General features: G+C 40.8%; 1 long non-coding RNA gene and 2 gene segments (V, D, J or C); 2 read left to right on the top strand and 1 right to left on the bottom strand.

Moving 5' to 3' along the window:
• The window catches only part of LOC146081239 (Ig heavy chain C region, secreted form-like), a 198,084-nt gene that overhangs the window by 95,828 nt on the left and 86,944 nt on the right, over window positions 1-15,312 (top strand).
• Window positions 1-15,312, top strand: part of LOC146081229 (immunoglobulin heavy constant gamma 2-like) — a 170,518-nt gene that overhangs the window by 96,258 nt on the left and 58,948 nt on the right.
• LOC146081244 (uncharacterized) overlaps window positions 7,292-15,312 on the bottom strand; it is a 50,442-nt gene continuing 42,421 nt past the window's right edge. Inside the window, exons 2-3 of the long non-coding RNA XR_014475097.1 lie at window positions 9,111-9,311; window positions 7,292-7,601 (exon numbers count right to left, since the gene is read on the bottom strand). This is a non-coding gene — a long non-coding RNA (uncharacterized LOC146081244). The remainder of the gene's footprint in view (window positions 7,602-9,110; window positions 9,312-15,312) is intronic.

Genomic DNA, 15,312 nt, shown 5'->3' with positions numbered 1-15,312 from the left:
GCTGCGGCCATCTTTACTGTGGGTAAAGGTGCCCTTATTACATAAAATGAAAAACGGACATCTCCTAATCCTCAAACAAAAGCCATTTTGACCTGTGTGATGTTCAGGAGTGTCCCCGTTACGTTTAGGAGCGGTCTTTAGCTCCTTATGTTAATAAAGGAAGGATTAGTATCCCAATAGATATTCTCATATCGGTGGCCATTTTTGTTAAGGGATAATATGCCCTTCTTCATTATATCAGGCTAGAATACCAGTCTTTAACATGTTATAAACCCAAACCTCCAGGTACCCACTGGTTATATACCTTAATTGTAATATAAAGTATATATAATAACATGAAAAAGACATAAAATATAAAAAAAGAATTACATAATAACAAAACAAGTACATAAATAATGAACTGAAAAAAATTTACATAAATGATAAACTGAAAAATTACAAAAACCATCTCAACTCAAAATCCACGTTTAAACCGGTGGGTGCAAGGGTATTTAGATCAAAAATATATCTCATTTCTGTTTGAGCTAAACGTATATCCCTATTCCTAGTTCTCCAATTGTCACGAACCCAGGATATGGCACAGAACATTTTAATTCCCTCAGTTTTACATTGATGTTTTTCTTTGAAATGCATAGAGAAAGGGTGACTCACATTACCATTCAGAATGTTGCGTACATGTTCTGCCCACCTTACTTTGACTTGACGTTTGGTCTTACCAATATAAGCGAGATTGCAGGTGCAGATTATGGCATAGATTACATAACTGGTGTGGCAAGTGATGAAATCCTTGATTTCCACCCAAATACCATTAATCTCCACTTTAGTGAATTTGGTAAGTGAAGTTTTGCATGATTTGCACATCCTGCAATCGCCGCAACGGTAAAAGCCTTTGTTCCTGGGCAAGAATCTTTTGCCATCCATATGTAAGGCACTTGTAACTAACCGATCTTTTATGGTTGGTGCTCTTTTGTAAATAAATATTGGTTTTGTTGGTAATGTTTTTTTGAGAATCTCATCTCTCAGGAGAATATTCCAGTATTTCCTGAAAACTCCTTCTACTTGTTTATGCCTTTTATGATACCTTGTATTAAAGGCTATGGTATAGTTCTCCTTCTTTCTTTCTATATCAGGAGCTTTGTTTGCTAAAAGGAGATTTCTGTCAACATCACCAATCTTATCGGCCACACTCTCCAAATTTTTTATATCATACCCTTTGACGGCAAATTTGTTTACCATTTTTTTGGCTTGTTCTGTATATTTACTCTTTGAAGAACAATTTCGTCTTAGACGAGTAAACTGTCCTTTAGGGACATTATTAAGCCAGGTGTTCAGGTGATTACTGGTCTTGGGAATATACGTGTTGCAATCTGTTGGCTTATTGAAAGTGCAAGTTTCTATATTACCATCAATAATCTCTATTTGTAGATCCAAAAAATGGACTGTACTTTGGCTAATGTCAAAACTTAGTACAATATTTGCCTCATTATTGTTGAGATATGTACAAAACTTTTTAAGATCTTCTTCACTCCCCCGCCAAATAAACAAAATGTCGTCGATATACCGCCACCAATGCACCAGGTCCGCACTCCAGCCATGCCCCGTCCATACGTGGGACTCCTCCCATCTTGACATGAACAGATTAGCATAGCTGGGTGCGAACCTGGTGCCCATGGCGGTACCGACTAGCTGTTTGTAAAAAGAGCCATCAAAATTAAAATAATTATTTTCTAAAATGAAGGAAATTCCCTCTACGATAAAACCTCTCATATTAGCATCCATATTACTGGTGAGCAGGTTTTTTTTGATAGCCTCTATCCCCAAATGGTGTAAAATAATAGTATAAAGGGATGAGACATCCGCTGTCACCAAAAAGAAATTGTCACCCCATTGTACTTCTGTAAGACGATTTAGGATATCTTTCGTATCTCGTAGGTGTGATCTTTCTACCGTTACAAAAGGTTGCAGTTGATGATCTATATATGCTGAAAGATTTGCCGTGATGGAATTGGTGGCCGCCACAATCGGCCTCCCTGGTGGATTTTCAGCATTTTTGTGAATCTTCGGTAGAAGATATAGAACTGGAGCTGAAAAATTCTCATTAATCAAAAATTCTTTTACATTTTTGTTAAACGTTCCTTCTTCAAACCATTTAACAACAAAGTCTTGATACACTTTGAAGATACTATTAGATGGGTCACTTTTGAGTTTCTTGTATGTAACTCCATCGTTGAGTTGATGGAGGGCCTCTTCTTTATAAGAAGCCAGATCCATGATTACAATGCTGCCCCCCTTGTCCGCAGGCTTAATTATAATGTCCTTATTTTTTTGTAAGGATAACAGTGATTCACGTTCACTCTTGGTCAAATTATTAGTGCGGTTAGGGGGCAGCATTTTAATTCTGTTCAGATCCTCCAAGACACTCTTCTGAAATGTTTCTACACAACACCCTCTGCTGTGTGTGGGATTGAATACTGATTTTTTCTTGAAAGGTTCTGAGATAATTTCATGGTCGTTGTCATTAGTATCATCGAAAAATCTTTTAATGGCCAATTTACGCACAAATTTCTGTAGATCAACATATAAATCAAAGTGATTTATGTCATTTGTTGGACAGAATTTCATGCCCTTTTGCAAAACCTTTTGTTCAATCTCATTTAAGACATATGAGCTGAGATTGAAGATTTTGACACCCTTTTCTTCCTCAGTCTCAAAGGGACTATTATTAACAATATGATTATTAGAAAACATTCTTTGCTTCTTTTTCTTTTTATTGTTTTTGTTGCTTCCCCCTCTCTTGCCTCGTTTCGGTCTATGTGGGCGGGCTTTAGTTTTTGTTTTATCTACAACTGTTCTTTCTATTTGTTGATTACTTATTTTATCAAGGTTTAATTGTCCCTTTTTCTGAAACGTCCTCTCTCTAAAAAAGACTTCCGAGTTAGAGGCGTGTTATAACCATCTTCTCTTTGTTCATTGAGGCTCTCGAATCTGTTATATGTCTCAAATACAGGTCTCGGAGCTCTTTTCCATTTTTCATTAGGAGAATCTGTTCTTACTTCAAAATTGCGATTTCTTTGTCTGTTATGAGGAGGAACATAACTATTAAATGATCTATCCCCATCATGCGGTTCCCTCCGCCAACGGGACCGTTGGTTCAGAAAAGGTTCCGCACGGTGGAAATTGTCTCTTTCATCTCTATTTTTGTAATGGTATTTTGAGCCTTGATATTTATCTGGAGGGGGTTTATAGGAACTTAAAGGTGGTGGAGATTCTTTTTTAGCGTTATGCTGTTTAAATTGTTTGTTCCTAGGATAATTTCGATTTCTTTTGTTAATAACAACTCGTGGGGTGCTAATTTGTTTAGCCCTATCTTCACATATCCTAGTTTGTACTTCTGGATGATCTCTTCTAAATTTTTTTGATTTTTTTAGCATGAGATCTCTCTCATTCTTTTTGATTTTTTCCACTGTTCTCATCTCTAATTGTTTATAATCCTCCATGTCCACAAAAGGACCCACTAGTTTTTCATACTCATGTATTTGTTTTTCCAATTCCTTTAATTCTGTCCTTCGTTCGACTAGAATTAGGTCTATGAGTGCGAATGAACAATTATTTACAATTTCTTCCCACTTAGTCTTAAACATTGTAGAACCAGTATCAAAGGATGCTTTTTTGTCAATCCTGAGGCCTTTAGGTATAATATTTGCGGCTACATATTTTTCAAGACTAACGATCTCCCACCACGTCTTGTTCTCTTTCAAGAGGACATTCTCTAATTTATTCATAAGTCCCTCTAGAGTGGCATCTTCTAGATCTACATGGTGGGTATCGTCATTGAACGAAAAAGCATCCTTGATCAATCTGTTTCTATTAACTCTATGTTGGAACATACTGCTGCCTAAGTGAAATAAACGGTGAAAACACAAGATATACAAAAGCAAAAAAATTCCACCTTTGGCGCTGTATGACTTAAAGCTGCAGGAGACTATAATGTTGGTCACCGTACCACACTAGATAGACAGAAAAATACAAAAGGAATAGTCTCACTTTGCGCTGATAGTACTGTCCCAACAAAATAGATGTGAGTCCACGTAATTTCCAGTAGTTTTCTCCAAAGATTTTTCAATGTGGAAAAAACAAAAGGATAATGCAACAATATTAGGATATATTGCAATAAATGGCAGTCTCTCTCCAATAGTGTGAAGGGGACTATGAGGAAACAGTGCTCCCACACCAGCTCCCAAACGATCCTGGGGAAATACAGGGTCACCTCACTTGTGTAACGATAAGCGAATGCTTACATGTATGCTTACATGTGATAATGCAGATGACTCATATAAAGGTTTCTTTCAACAGATGCGAAGTCTCACCATTTCATTCCAATAAAAACGGTATTTATTCAATATAAAACGGTGTAGGATCACAAGTCATACAGCCAATGTACCATACTTGTTGGAACCCGGGTATATATGATGCAAATGATACTGGACGAAAAGTACTCCAAAATCACCGAACAGGATTAAAAGACACTTAATATATTCAACGCGTTTCGGCACACTGCGGTGCCTTTATCAAGAAGCGTGTCTATAAAAAATATATATAAACAACATATTCTAAAAACCAAAAACGGCCATACCATCAAACACTCCTGAACATCACACGGGGACACTCCTGAACATCACACAGGTCATAATGGCTTTTGTTTGAGGATTAGGAGATGTCCGTTTTTCCGTTTATGTAATAAGGGCACCTTTACCCACAGTAAAGATGGCCGCAGCCGCACTAATCTCAGCAGTCCAGTGGCTGTGGCATCAACTAACTGTAAGTAACACATACTTGCCTACTTTTGGAATCTAGTTTCAGGGAGATTATAGTTGGTAATAGAATTTTGCACAGCGTCCCATTGAGGGGGCGTGTCATTCTCCACCCAGAGGGCGTGTCTAGTTCCATATATGGAGAGATTGTGAACGTGGCACCTAGAAGCGTGGGTGTGTACTGCTACATCTGAAAGGAATCTTGTAAAATGACTTATATACAACGTAGTGTAGTCGTTAGTTTGGGGGGCCAGGGGCCCGGCTCCAACAAGCCTGGCAGGCCATCGTTGCATGTGGAATACTATGTAATGGGTTTGTGACCTGTAATAGGCATTACGGTGTGGATTTTCGGAGTATACTGGGAGGAGTACACTATCCCCTTTTGTCCCTGTTTTATGAAAATTTGTAAAGCCCCGACATGATGTGTAATGTGCATTACGATGTGTGGCATTAGTTTTGCTTGTCACCAATGTATCTAAGTATAATGATGTAATAATCCCACCTACTGTTATGTTGGCTCCGCCCTTTATAGATTTGTTGCCGCCCACATGAGGCCACTTTCAGAAATTTTCCAGGGCCACTTTTAGTCCCCAATCCGCCCCTGCCTGCAGGACTATCATCTATCTGTGAAGAGCAAGGCTCAGTGGATACAAAGTATATAATCAATATTAAGTCTGTCACTCTACCTCACAACAGAAGCATCTATCGCTGACTATATTGAGGAAAAGATTATTAACGGAAAGTGCATAGGTCCCACGCTGAAATTTATACATAACTATTCATTGTCAATCAGGATACCTTGGTCACTATTTAGTATAATCCAGATACTGTCATTATTACTGCTGTGGGTGAATTTGTCCATTTATGTACTAACTCTGTGATAGACTGTGACAGATGGTTTAAATATTCAGCAGCCACCGCCAGGATAATATAATAAGAAGAGAAGTATATGAGGCTGGATCCAAGTGCAGTTTGTTTACTCCTTACAGCGTCAGCGGAAGAGCTCAGTAACCTACATAGTTTGACCACAGGATTCGCAGGATAAATTCTTCTTTATAGTCTTGATGTGGATTACAAATACCTTATACTGATATATTGCACCCAGAGTCACTTTGTTTCCTCAGCACACTTACCTTACAGGACTCAGGTAACAAACTGTTGTTGGGGAGGAACATTAAATAAGTGGCTCCGCAAGGAATCCTAACAAAAGAAAACTAAACACATGCATGCGCTTACAGTTTGACTAGTTTCTCCAGTATATATTGTGCACAAGGTTGGTACATACATTATTGCGCAATACTAATTCTGAGCTGAACCCTGAAATTTTGGTGAGATTGTATGACAATAGAGGATGAAATGATGAGAGTTTACCTTTAAGTGTATTCAATGTATACTTTGGTTATTGGTTGCAGCCATACGGTATCTGTTAAAGTTGGATAACTGTTTATTTTAGGAGTCATTCAAGAGGAATATGATATCCGTCTCCTTAAGTTCCTGATCCTGTAAAATAAAGCTGTGCTTATGATTGGAGATATATGTATATATGTTGTTATCAACCGTGAACCGGTATTGTAGGATATAACTTGTTGTGTGTATTAGCAACAGAGGTATAAATAAATTGTTCAATTGTTTAATCCTACAGATCATTATTTCGGGTGATTCCCCAAGCTCACCCAGATAGTTGTCACCAACTATATATATTTAATTTGCATTGTTACATAAGACACTGCTTAGGGTGGAGGCACTGTATAAACTTATATTCCAAGACCAAGAATAAAACAGCGTTACATAATGTTTGCTCTGTACACTGGTTTTTATCCTGATGAAGGGGAAACTCTCCCCGGAAACGTTGAAGTTTATCTTAATACACCGTTTGATTGTTTACAAGACTTTGTCCCTTATTCGGATCGGTGCGGCCGGAGCCGAATATGCGGCCAGGACCGTGCGTGCGAAACCCCGCCTTCCATACGGATCGCCAACTCCGTCCGTATGCGGTAAGAAGCTGGCCGAACGGACCGCACGTGTATTTTTCACGGAATACGCCTCCTCCATCTAAGGGAACCTCCCCCATCATTCGATGGTCGCAGACCATCGAATGCAGGACCGAATGCTCCACCAGCTCCCGCAACCTCAGACCACACGGACATGTTTCCGTGCAAAAGCAGGGATCTGGGCGGGCAGCTGACATCCGGCGATGTCATATGTCCGCCCCCTACACGTGCGTCACGACTGCATTACCATACGTACGCCCAGCGTTTGCATGGGAACGCCCATGAAACTCGGGGCGTATGCATATGGTAATGAGCCCAAATAGCCCTTCACGCCCATCTCCACCCCCTGTTCGGAGTGTTCACAGATCATGCGGGATTTGGCCGTATGCCCCGCTCGCACATGCGCAGAGACGCCTCTGCACATGCGCAGACACAAAACATCGGCGGGCCGAACGCACGCGGATATATCCGCACCGATCAGAATAAGGGCCTTTGAGTGGCTCCTGATTATTTCTCTGAATATACAGGGCAACAAGGTGACTTGTTGCCCTGTATATTCGGTAATTCTAATGGCCCACTTGCTGCATATTTGTAGCCTGCTGATGGACTTCATAATGTGACCACCAAGTTCAAAAGAATTCTGCCGACGGAATTTGGTCACTGTGTTCCAGCCTAAAGAATGGGGTTGATGACAGCTGTAGAGGTGGTGTTGCTGGAAGGGGCATTACGGCTCCCTCCTCATCATAAGCCTCCTCATCATAAGCCTCAATGACCTGTGACTGGCCAATGTTTTCCACCACTGTGTAATAGAGAAAATAACATTAGTTGCAGTTTTTTTCAAATCACAAATAAGTAAACATTCTTTATTTAAGGAATATGACTCATTTCAACACTACTGTGGTTTTCACAAAGCAGCATGTAAGAAACAATTTTTTAAAAACCAAGTATACTTTGATATGGGTACTAAATGGCACCTGTTTTATTTTCTGGGAAACATAACACAAAAAATTGCCCTACAGTCACCCTGTGAACCTTATTGAAATTGTTAATTAATAATTTTATAGTTAAGTTGAAAATGTATAACATTATTTATGGATGTAATACAATATTACTAAGCAAACATTGTAACTAATCCATTTATTAATTTAGCTTTTCAAACACTATACATAATTCTGCCCTTAGTACCATCTACATTGTGTTGGAAGTATAGAGGGTTATTCTGGTTGATTCGCAAGGCTGTGAATCCCAGCCTTGCAAATCCACCAAACCTTCCATATGCGTGCACGCTGGGACGGATATGGGCGGGCAGCTGACATCACCGCTCCTGTGTCACTGCCCATGGAACGCTGGGCGTTCCCATATGGTAATGGGGCAGCCCGGCACCCCCCATCCTTCTCTGCCCCCCGCACGCCCTGCACGCACCCTACCTCTGCACATGCCCAGAAACGCAGGCCTCCGTGCCAATAATGTAGACAAAACCAAGAATGTGTGTTTTTTTTATGGCTAAAAATTTTAAAACAGAGGGTACCTTTACACATTTTTGCCCAATAACTTTGTAGTACTGTATGTTCTAAATTTATGAAGATGAGCGTGCCAAAAAATTATGTTTGAAAATTATTGTCAGCACATAAAATAAAAAATAAAAAGAAGTGAACCCAATAGAACTACCAAAAATGTTTTAAATTAAGAGAGATTATTATTTGTTTGACTTGATGTAATATGTGGCTTAATGTTATATAGAGCATACACACAGTGAGATATGCATTATTCTTCTATACAATTTGGCTTATAGAAGCAAAATCAAAAAGAAAATGGAATGGGTATTGAATGGTTTTTCTACATTTGATTTGATTCCAATGCGTGCTCCCATGTAATGTAAATCGAATAAAAAAATAGTCTCGGCAGCCAAGACTACTCTATATAGTGAAAATCGGTAACTGTGTATTATCTGGGCGCCCAAGATTTCCATCGTAGGGCATTGTACAATCAAAAATCGGGTCCCATCGCATCGCATGCGATGTGACCCGATTTTTAATTGTACAGGCACCCTGATGCCTGATTCCTATGTTAAATGCCCCCCCCAGACCCACCCTGATGGGTCATTACTATGTTAAATGGCCCCCCATTGTTAACGCCACCCCACTATCAACGGCAACCCGAAGCGTGGAGTTGAATTTAGATGGTGTGGCGAGCGCAGCGAGCCACCGAGCCCGAATCGTGGCGAGCGCACGCGGATTACTTCACATGTATTCCGAGCAGGTGGAATAGTCCATATCTAAAAGAATCAAATTGAAAACGGAAAACGCACCTTTTGTGGTGTTTTTGGTCCCAATTATTACCTTCCACTGGTGGTGGCTGCATATGTTGCCAAGGCGGAGTGGTTATGAGCTGCTCTTGGAGGGCTTGCTCTACCACTGAAATCCTTGGTTAACATAGAATTTGATGGTCCACATCTGACAAACTGTTTCCTGTGTGGGCCGGGACTGAGTGGCTGTCTGGCGGTATGATGCTGAAAAAAAATATTTATGACCATTATTTATAGAAATAATCACAAACACATCACATATGGATATAACTGTAACTAAAAAAGGCCGACCTTAACAGCACTTTGCAAATGTAATACTGTATGTTCTCTAATGGTCCATACACACTTGGGCGACTATGCTCAGAATGTATGGACATTGATGATGCTAATCATCGGTGCGGGGAAAGCCGCTCAGTGCATACACACTGAGCGACTTTCCCCCTGCCCGGCACCGACGGAGGGGAGAGGACGGCTTTGCATAGCGCAGAGCTATGCAAAGCCGTCCTGAAAGCCACTCATCTGCTGGTATTACCAGGAGATGAACGGCTTTCCCAGCGATGTTGCGGGAGCACGCAGCAGAGCTCACCGCTCATCTCTGGGGCATACTCACTGGGCGGCTTTGAGCTGAAAGCCGCTCAAACTGGGTGTTTTGAGCGACTTTCAGCTCAAAGTCACCCAGTGTGTATGGGCCTTAAGAATGATGTTGTAGAGAGAAGGTACTAACAATACAACAACAATAATAATAACAATAATTGCAAACATTAGTTAGTACAGCTTGCCGTAAAAATAATGGTTGCATTTGTGATCAAATATAATTTATTCCCTAACCACATTATTTTTTTATCTGGACACTGTCGCCATAAAAGATATTGGGGTATACTTGTGCTTTTCCTATGGGCAACCAAAATGCACTATTTTCTTAATATAAAAAAATTATCAAGGGTAAAAAAATATGTTAATCTTTTTAGATATAATAATAAATAAGTGATATCAATATTTTAATCCGATATATATGCTGTGAGAAGTCACTTCCCTGTTTGGGAATTTTACCCTATCACAAATGAAAAAACAACATGTAAAAAATACAGTACGTATTATGTTAAACGTGTCTATTTTAGGCCTAGAAAAAACGTACTGTAACAAGAATAGGAATACGTATCAAAAAATATGAACCCATGAAAATTGGCTTTGACATCGGAAAATACAAATGGCGTCACTTCGGGAGCTTAGTAAATTTAGATTTTACATCTGAAAAATAAAATGCGAACGAAGCCAGCTGATGTCATTCATATACAAATACGAAGTCATATTCTTAGTAAATGTCCCCCAATGTCTTCTCTAATAGTGCTTGGTTAACAATAGTGTCCAATTCTTTTTAGTATTTTTCTGTTGAATTATGACTTCATTTTTCATATGTGGACACATCCGCCAATTGTTTCTTATGTCATCGGGTCTATCAGATCGGGTCGCATCGCATTTTTAATTGTACAGCCACCCTGATGGGTGTTTCCTATGTTAAATGCAGCCCCAGACCCGATTTTTAATTGTACACCCACCCTGATGGGTAATTACTATGTCAAATGCCCCCCATTTTTAACACCACCCCACTATCAACGCAAACCGGAAGCGTGGTGAGTGCAGCCAACCAGCGAGGGGTGGCGGTACGCGTCCTATGACCTTTTCATACCCCCACTATCCTAGTCGTCGTGGAGTTGATTTTATATAGTGTGGCAAGCGCAGCGAGCCACCGAGCCCGCAGCGTGGCCAGCGCAGCTAGCCCCGCGAAAGGTCGCGGATTACTTCACATGTATTCCACGTCCCCTCACGGGGCTCGCTGTGCTCGCCACGCTTCAGGCTCGGTGGCTCGCTGCGCTCACCACACTATCTACAGTCAACTCCACGCTGACGTGGATAGTGGGGGTATGAAAAGGTCGGAGGACGCTTACCGCCGACGCTCGCCACGCTTCGGGTTGGCGTTGATAGTGGGGTGGCGTTAACAATGGGGGGGGCCATTTCATATAATAGTTACCCATCAGGGTGGGTGCACAATTTAAAATCGGGTGTGTGGGTGCATTTAACATTGTAATCAGCCATCAGGGTGGCTGTACAATGTGAAATCCGGTGTAACCGCGTCGCATCAACGATGAGACGCGATTTTAAAATTGTATAGGAAGCTCTTAAAACCTGAATATCGGGTCAGATCGGGTCCCATCGCATACCTTAACTAATGATATGCGATGGGACCCGACGGGCGCAGTGCTAAGAAACAAGTACCATTTTTTAAAATAGCGCAGCATATTCCGTTGCGCTTTACAATTGGAAACAACAGTGATTAAACAAACTGGGTAGAAACAAACTGACATAGAGGTAGGAGGGCCCTGCTCGCAAGTTCATAATCTTCTTGTTTATATTGATTAATATCTTGAATTGCAATCCCTCCCCTATTATCCGAAGGATGGCTTATAATTGCGGAGCCTTTCAATGATTGTTGCTCAGCTAGTAAAAGATTGTGAAAAAATTTTGGTTGCGCTTGAGGTTTGAAACTTTAATGGAGCAAATTGATGAAGGGGATCAAAAGTGCGATGTGCTTTAAGATGGGGTGCAATCCTATTCGGATAAGGTGCTTCTGTGCTTTTTTATTTTAGAAAAATTCAAGTTTCTCGCAAATCGATGGTTTTCTATTTTCTAATAGAAATCATCATGGGAATTGGTTGGTATAAATGTAATGCCCTTATTCAGTATTCTTCTTTCTACAGGTGAGGTGTCTGTTGGATAAATTCTAGATTGTCTTCTTCCTGTTTGTTCATGTATATTCTTTTGGTCTGGCCTCCGCACCTTGTGGGTTTATGGGGAGGACAGCTTCCTTGACCCAGTTGGGTAACCCTTAAAAGGATCAGCTGTGGGCAGGGCTGGATTTAAGGGTCAAACCGCCCCTAGGCACCAGATTTTTTGCTGCCTCCCACCTATTATAGGGAGGGAGATAAAAGAATAAACGAGCGAGAGAAAGGAAGGGAGGGAGAGAGAGAGAAAGAGATATGAGAATGAGAGAGGTGAGAACATAAGAGAGAGGAAGGGACATAGGACAGTTAGCCAGGGCAAGTATAAATCGACATTCACTGCGACGGGGGGCTTGGACACAACTCCGCTATCATCCCAGCTGCAGTTCCATCACCCATTAGCTCCAGCTGGCCTCCTCTTGCTGTAAAGATGCAGGGCCAGTGAGCAAGAGGAGGAACAGCTACTCTCACATTGCTGTAGCGGAACTGGGGTACTGCTTCCGGGTACGGACACCGATACACATAACTCTGCAGTGGTTTACCCAAATTAGTGATGGGGCAGGGGAGATTTCATAAAACAAATAGCGCTATAGTATGAGGGATAGATAGAAAGAAATAAAGAAAGGGTGGAAAAAGAAAAGAAAAATATACAGTAATGGCACCTGTGAAAAAGGAAATGGTTAAAACAATGTTTGCAGCTCTTTGAAGCAGTGTAAAAAGTCTGTGGGGTGAGATGGGCTATGCTTTCCCTACCTCTTAATGGGTTTAAGGCAGTCCAGGGTATGTAGTGCGGGCGCGAATGAAGGATGGCCGTCTGCTACCTCCGCTGCTAGATGTTACTGTGCGCGGCCAGTGCAGTCACCGGTGGGGTGTAAAAGTGCGGCCGGGGAGGGTGAGTGTTCACTGGCTGTATTCTTCCCACTGTTTGGTGTTGCACTGCAGGGGGTTGATGTAAAATGTGTATAGAGAATTAGATTTGGGTGAGTTATTTTGTTTCTGTGCAGGATAAATACTGGTTGCATTATATTTACACTGCAATATAGATCTCACTTTGAAGTAAAACCCCACCCAAATCTAATTCTCTCTGCACATTTTACATCTACCCCCCAGCAGTGCACATGATTTTGTCCATCTAAGAAGGATTTTGTCAGAAAGTGTGAACTAGAATAAGGCCCATAGTGTGGGGCACAGTAAACACAACAGCTGAACTGGGAGATGGAAAGCCAGCATGGAAACCTGACCTTTGCAACCTAGCACTCCAGCAAGCATGTAAGAATCATTGTGTCACATAGTGATTCCTGACAGTATCCCCCCCCCTTCCCCCTTTAGGGGTGGCCTCTGGACACCAATGTTGAATCCAGAGCAAGGAAACCAAAGATTCCAGGCAAATTATTTTCAGATGAATTCAAGCTAGAGTCCTCAAATGTTCTCACAATATTCAACTTCAAGAGTAAGATCTTTTTAATCACTCATGGTCCTCATAGTCAGAATTGTAATAATCTAAGAAGTCAGTAGGCTTAGTGACAGAGTCCGCACTATGAACTAGGATACGTGAAACTGTACTTCCATGACAACTTGATTGAAATGCTTGAAGAGGCTTCCTCCGAGGACCTGTTAATATTATTGGAATTTATTCCAAAAAAACATGGTTGGGAAAGATAGGACCCAGCATAATGTACCTTGAATCATCAATAAATTCACTATGAGAAACTGAATTCATATTCAAAGTACATGTTGGATTATTTTCTCATTATGTCAAATGTTGCATTCCTGGGACCAGAAAGGACCTGAAGAAGAACAGAAAGAAACAACACCCATCTTTAAATCGATGGACTACGGTTTTAAAATCTCTTTATTCCTAATGGCTTGATAACTCTTAATGTGTCCTTCCAACAAATCCTGATCTTGTTCAGAAATCACAAAATTGAGTTTCAAATGATTTCTTGAGGAAGTGGGTAGTAGATGAAACCAGAGTAAACTTAGAATCACTGATGGAAGCATAACCAAGATCCAACTCATCAGATTGAGACTTTGGAAGTATTATTGTTATTGAAATTCCAAAGGCTTTGATCCAATGAAGCTGGATCTTGCTTGGAAAATGATGGTTCTGAACGAGCAGTAGTAGATTCTCGGTAAACTGAGTGGAACCTTTGAAAGATCCCAAAAGAGCTGGCTTTGATGAAAACTTTTTATATACCACTTCAATGAAAGCAGGAAGATTATTAAGCAGTGGATCCATGGATTTAATTAAAATGGGGTCAAAAACTTTCCTCTGAAGGCTGTAATATTTCACAGTATTGGTAGGAGAAACACTAATTGGAGAACTTGACTTAATATTGATGAGATACTGACAAAGCCAGGTCACAGAATTGAGATAAATCTAAATCAAAGTAGATGTCAGAAGAAACTTCAGATGAGCACTTGGTGGGTTGGACGTTCACTGAAGGTTTAGCATTTTGGATGGAACCTGTATCATCTTCAGAAGCATTACAGTATATGTACTTTCCTTCACTAATTGGAGTAGCTTATTGGGAAAAGTCAAACCAAAAATTTCACTTAAAAGATCAACTTTAGATAAGACAGCCTTTAAATTATTTGGAGCTTTAGATGAGTGTTTAGACATAGATGCCAGAGTAGAAGAAACTGGATTAGTAATTGCACTGTATCATCTTAAAGAATTTTAGACTGTAGAGAGGATGTTGTGTCTGAAATTGACTGACATGGATTGCCAGCTGAGAAGAAAAGACCACTTGAAGCAATGGACAGGGATAAGACACTTGAGACACCGGAATTGTGGTATCTATATCATCTGCAGAGACTGTGAACTGCAGACACTTTATTACAATTGGAACCCCCTCTTGGGACAACAATCTGGAGATTTTGTTTTTTTACTTGAGCAGATGAAGGTTTGTCACGTGAACCCACAGAAAGAGTTGGATTGATTTGGGAGATATTTGTTCCATCTAAGAATGTAAAAGACAGTAAGAGAAACAGATGAGCCTTTTTGAATCTGGCCCATGCTATCAGTCAATATGAAGGTTCCATTCAGCAGTTGACTGAAAGAAGACTCCCTAGGGATAAATCCTTTGATGCTCCTCCTGAGGTTAGCAAGTCAGATATCTTTCTTGAAGCTAAGCCAAGAAGCATCTCTTCCGAGGTTGCAGAATCAAACACACCTTGTCTGTGGGTGAGCTGGTGTCAGTGTGGTTCAGCTCAAGTCCAGTAGTGCTCATCCAAACACCCTGGTGCTGTCTCTTCTAGAACAGGTAAGTGCTCCGCACAGTTATCAACCATGCTCCTCCTCACCAACATGTTTGCAGGCTGCAGCCATGCCCTCATCATGCTGGAGATACCTCTTCTCCAGCCATAGTCGCAGCCACCTTAGTTCAGGGAACATGACTTCCCACAGCCAATCCTGTTACTAAACT

The sequence above is a fragment of the Crinia signifera genome, chromosome 1 (genome assembly GCF_055691185.1).
Source record: "Crinia signifera chromosome 1, ASM5569118v1, whole genome shotgun sequence".
NCBI lineage: Eukaryota > Metazoa > Chordata > Amphibia > Anura > Myobatrachidae > Crinia > Crinia signifera.
Note: the sequence above shows the minus strand (reverse complement) of the source record. Positions and strands in the feature narration are given on the sequence as shown.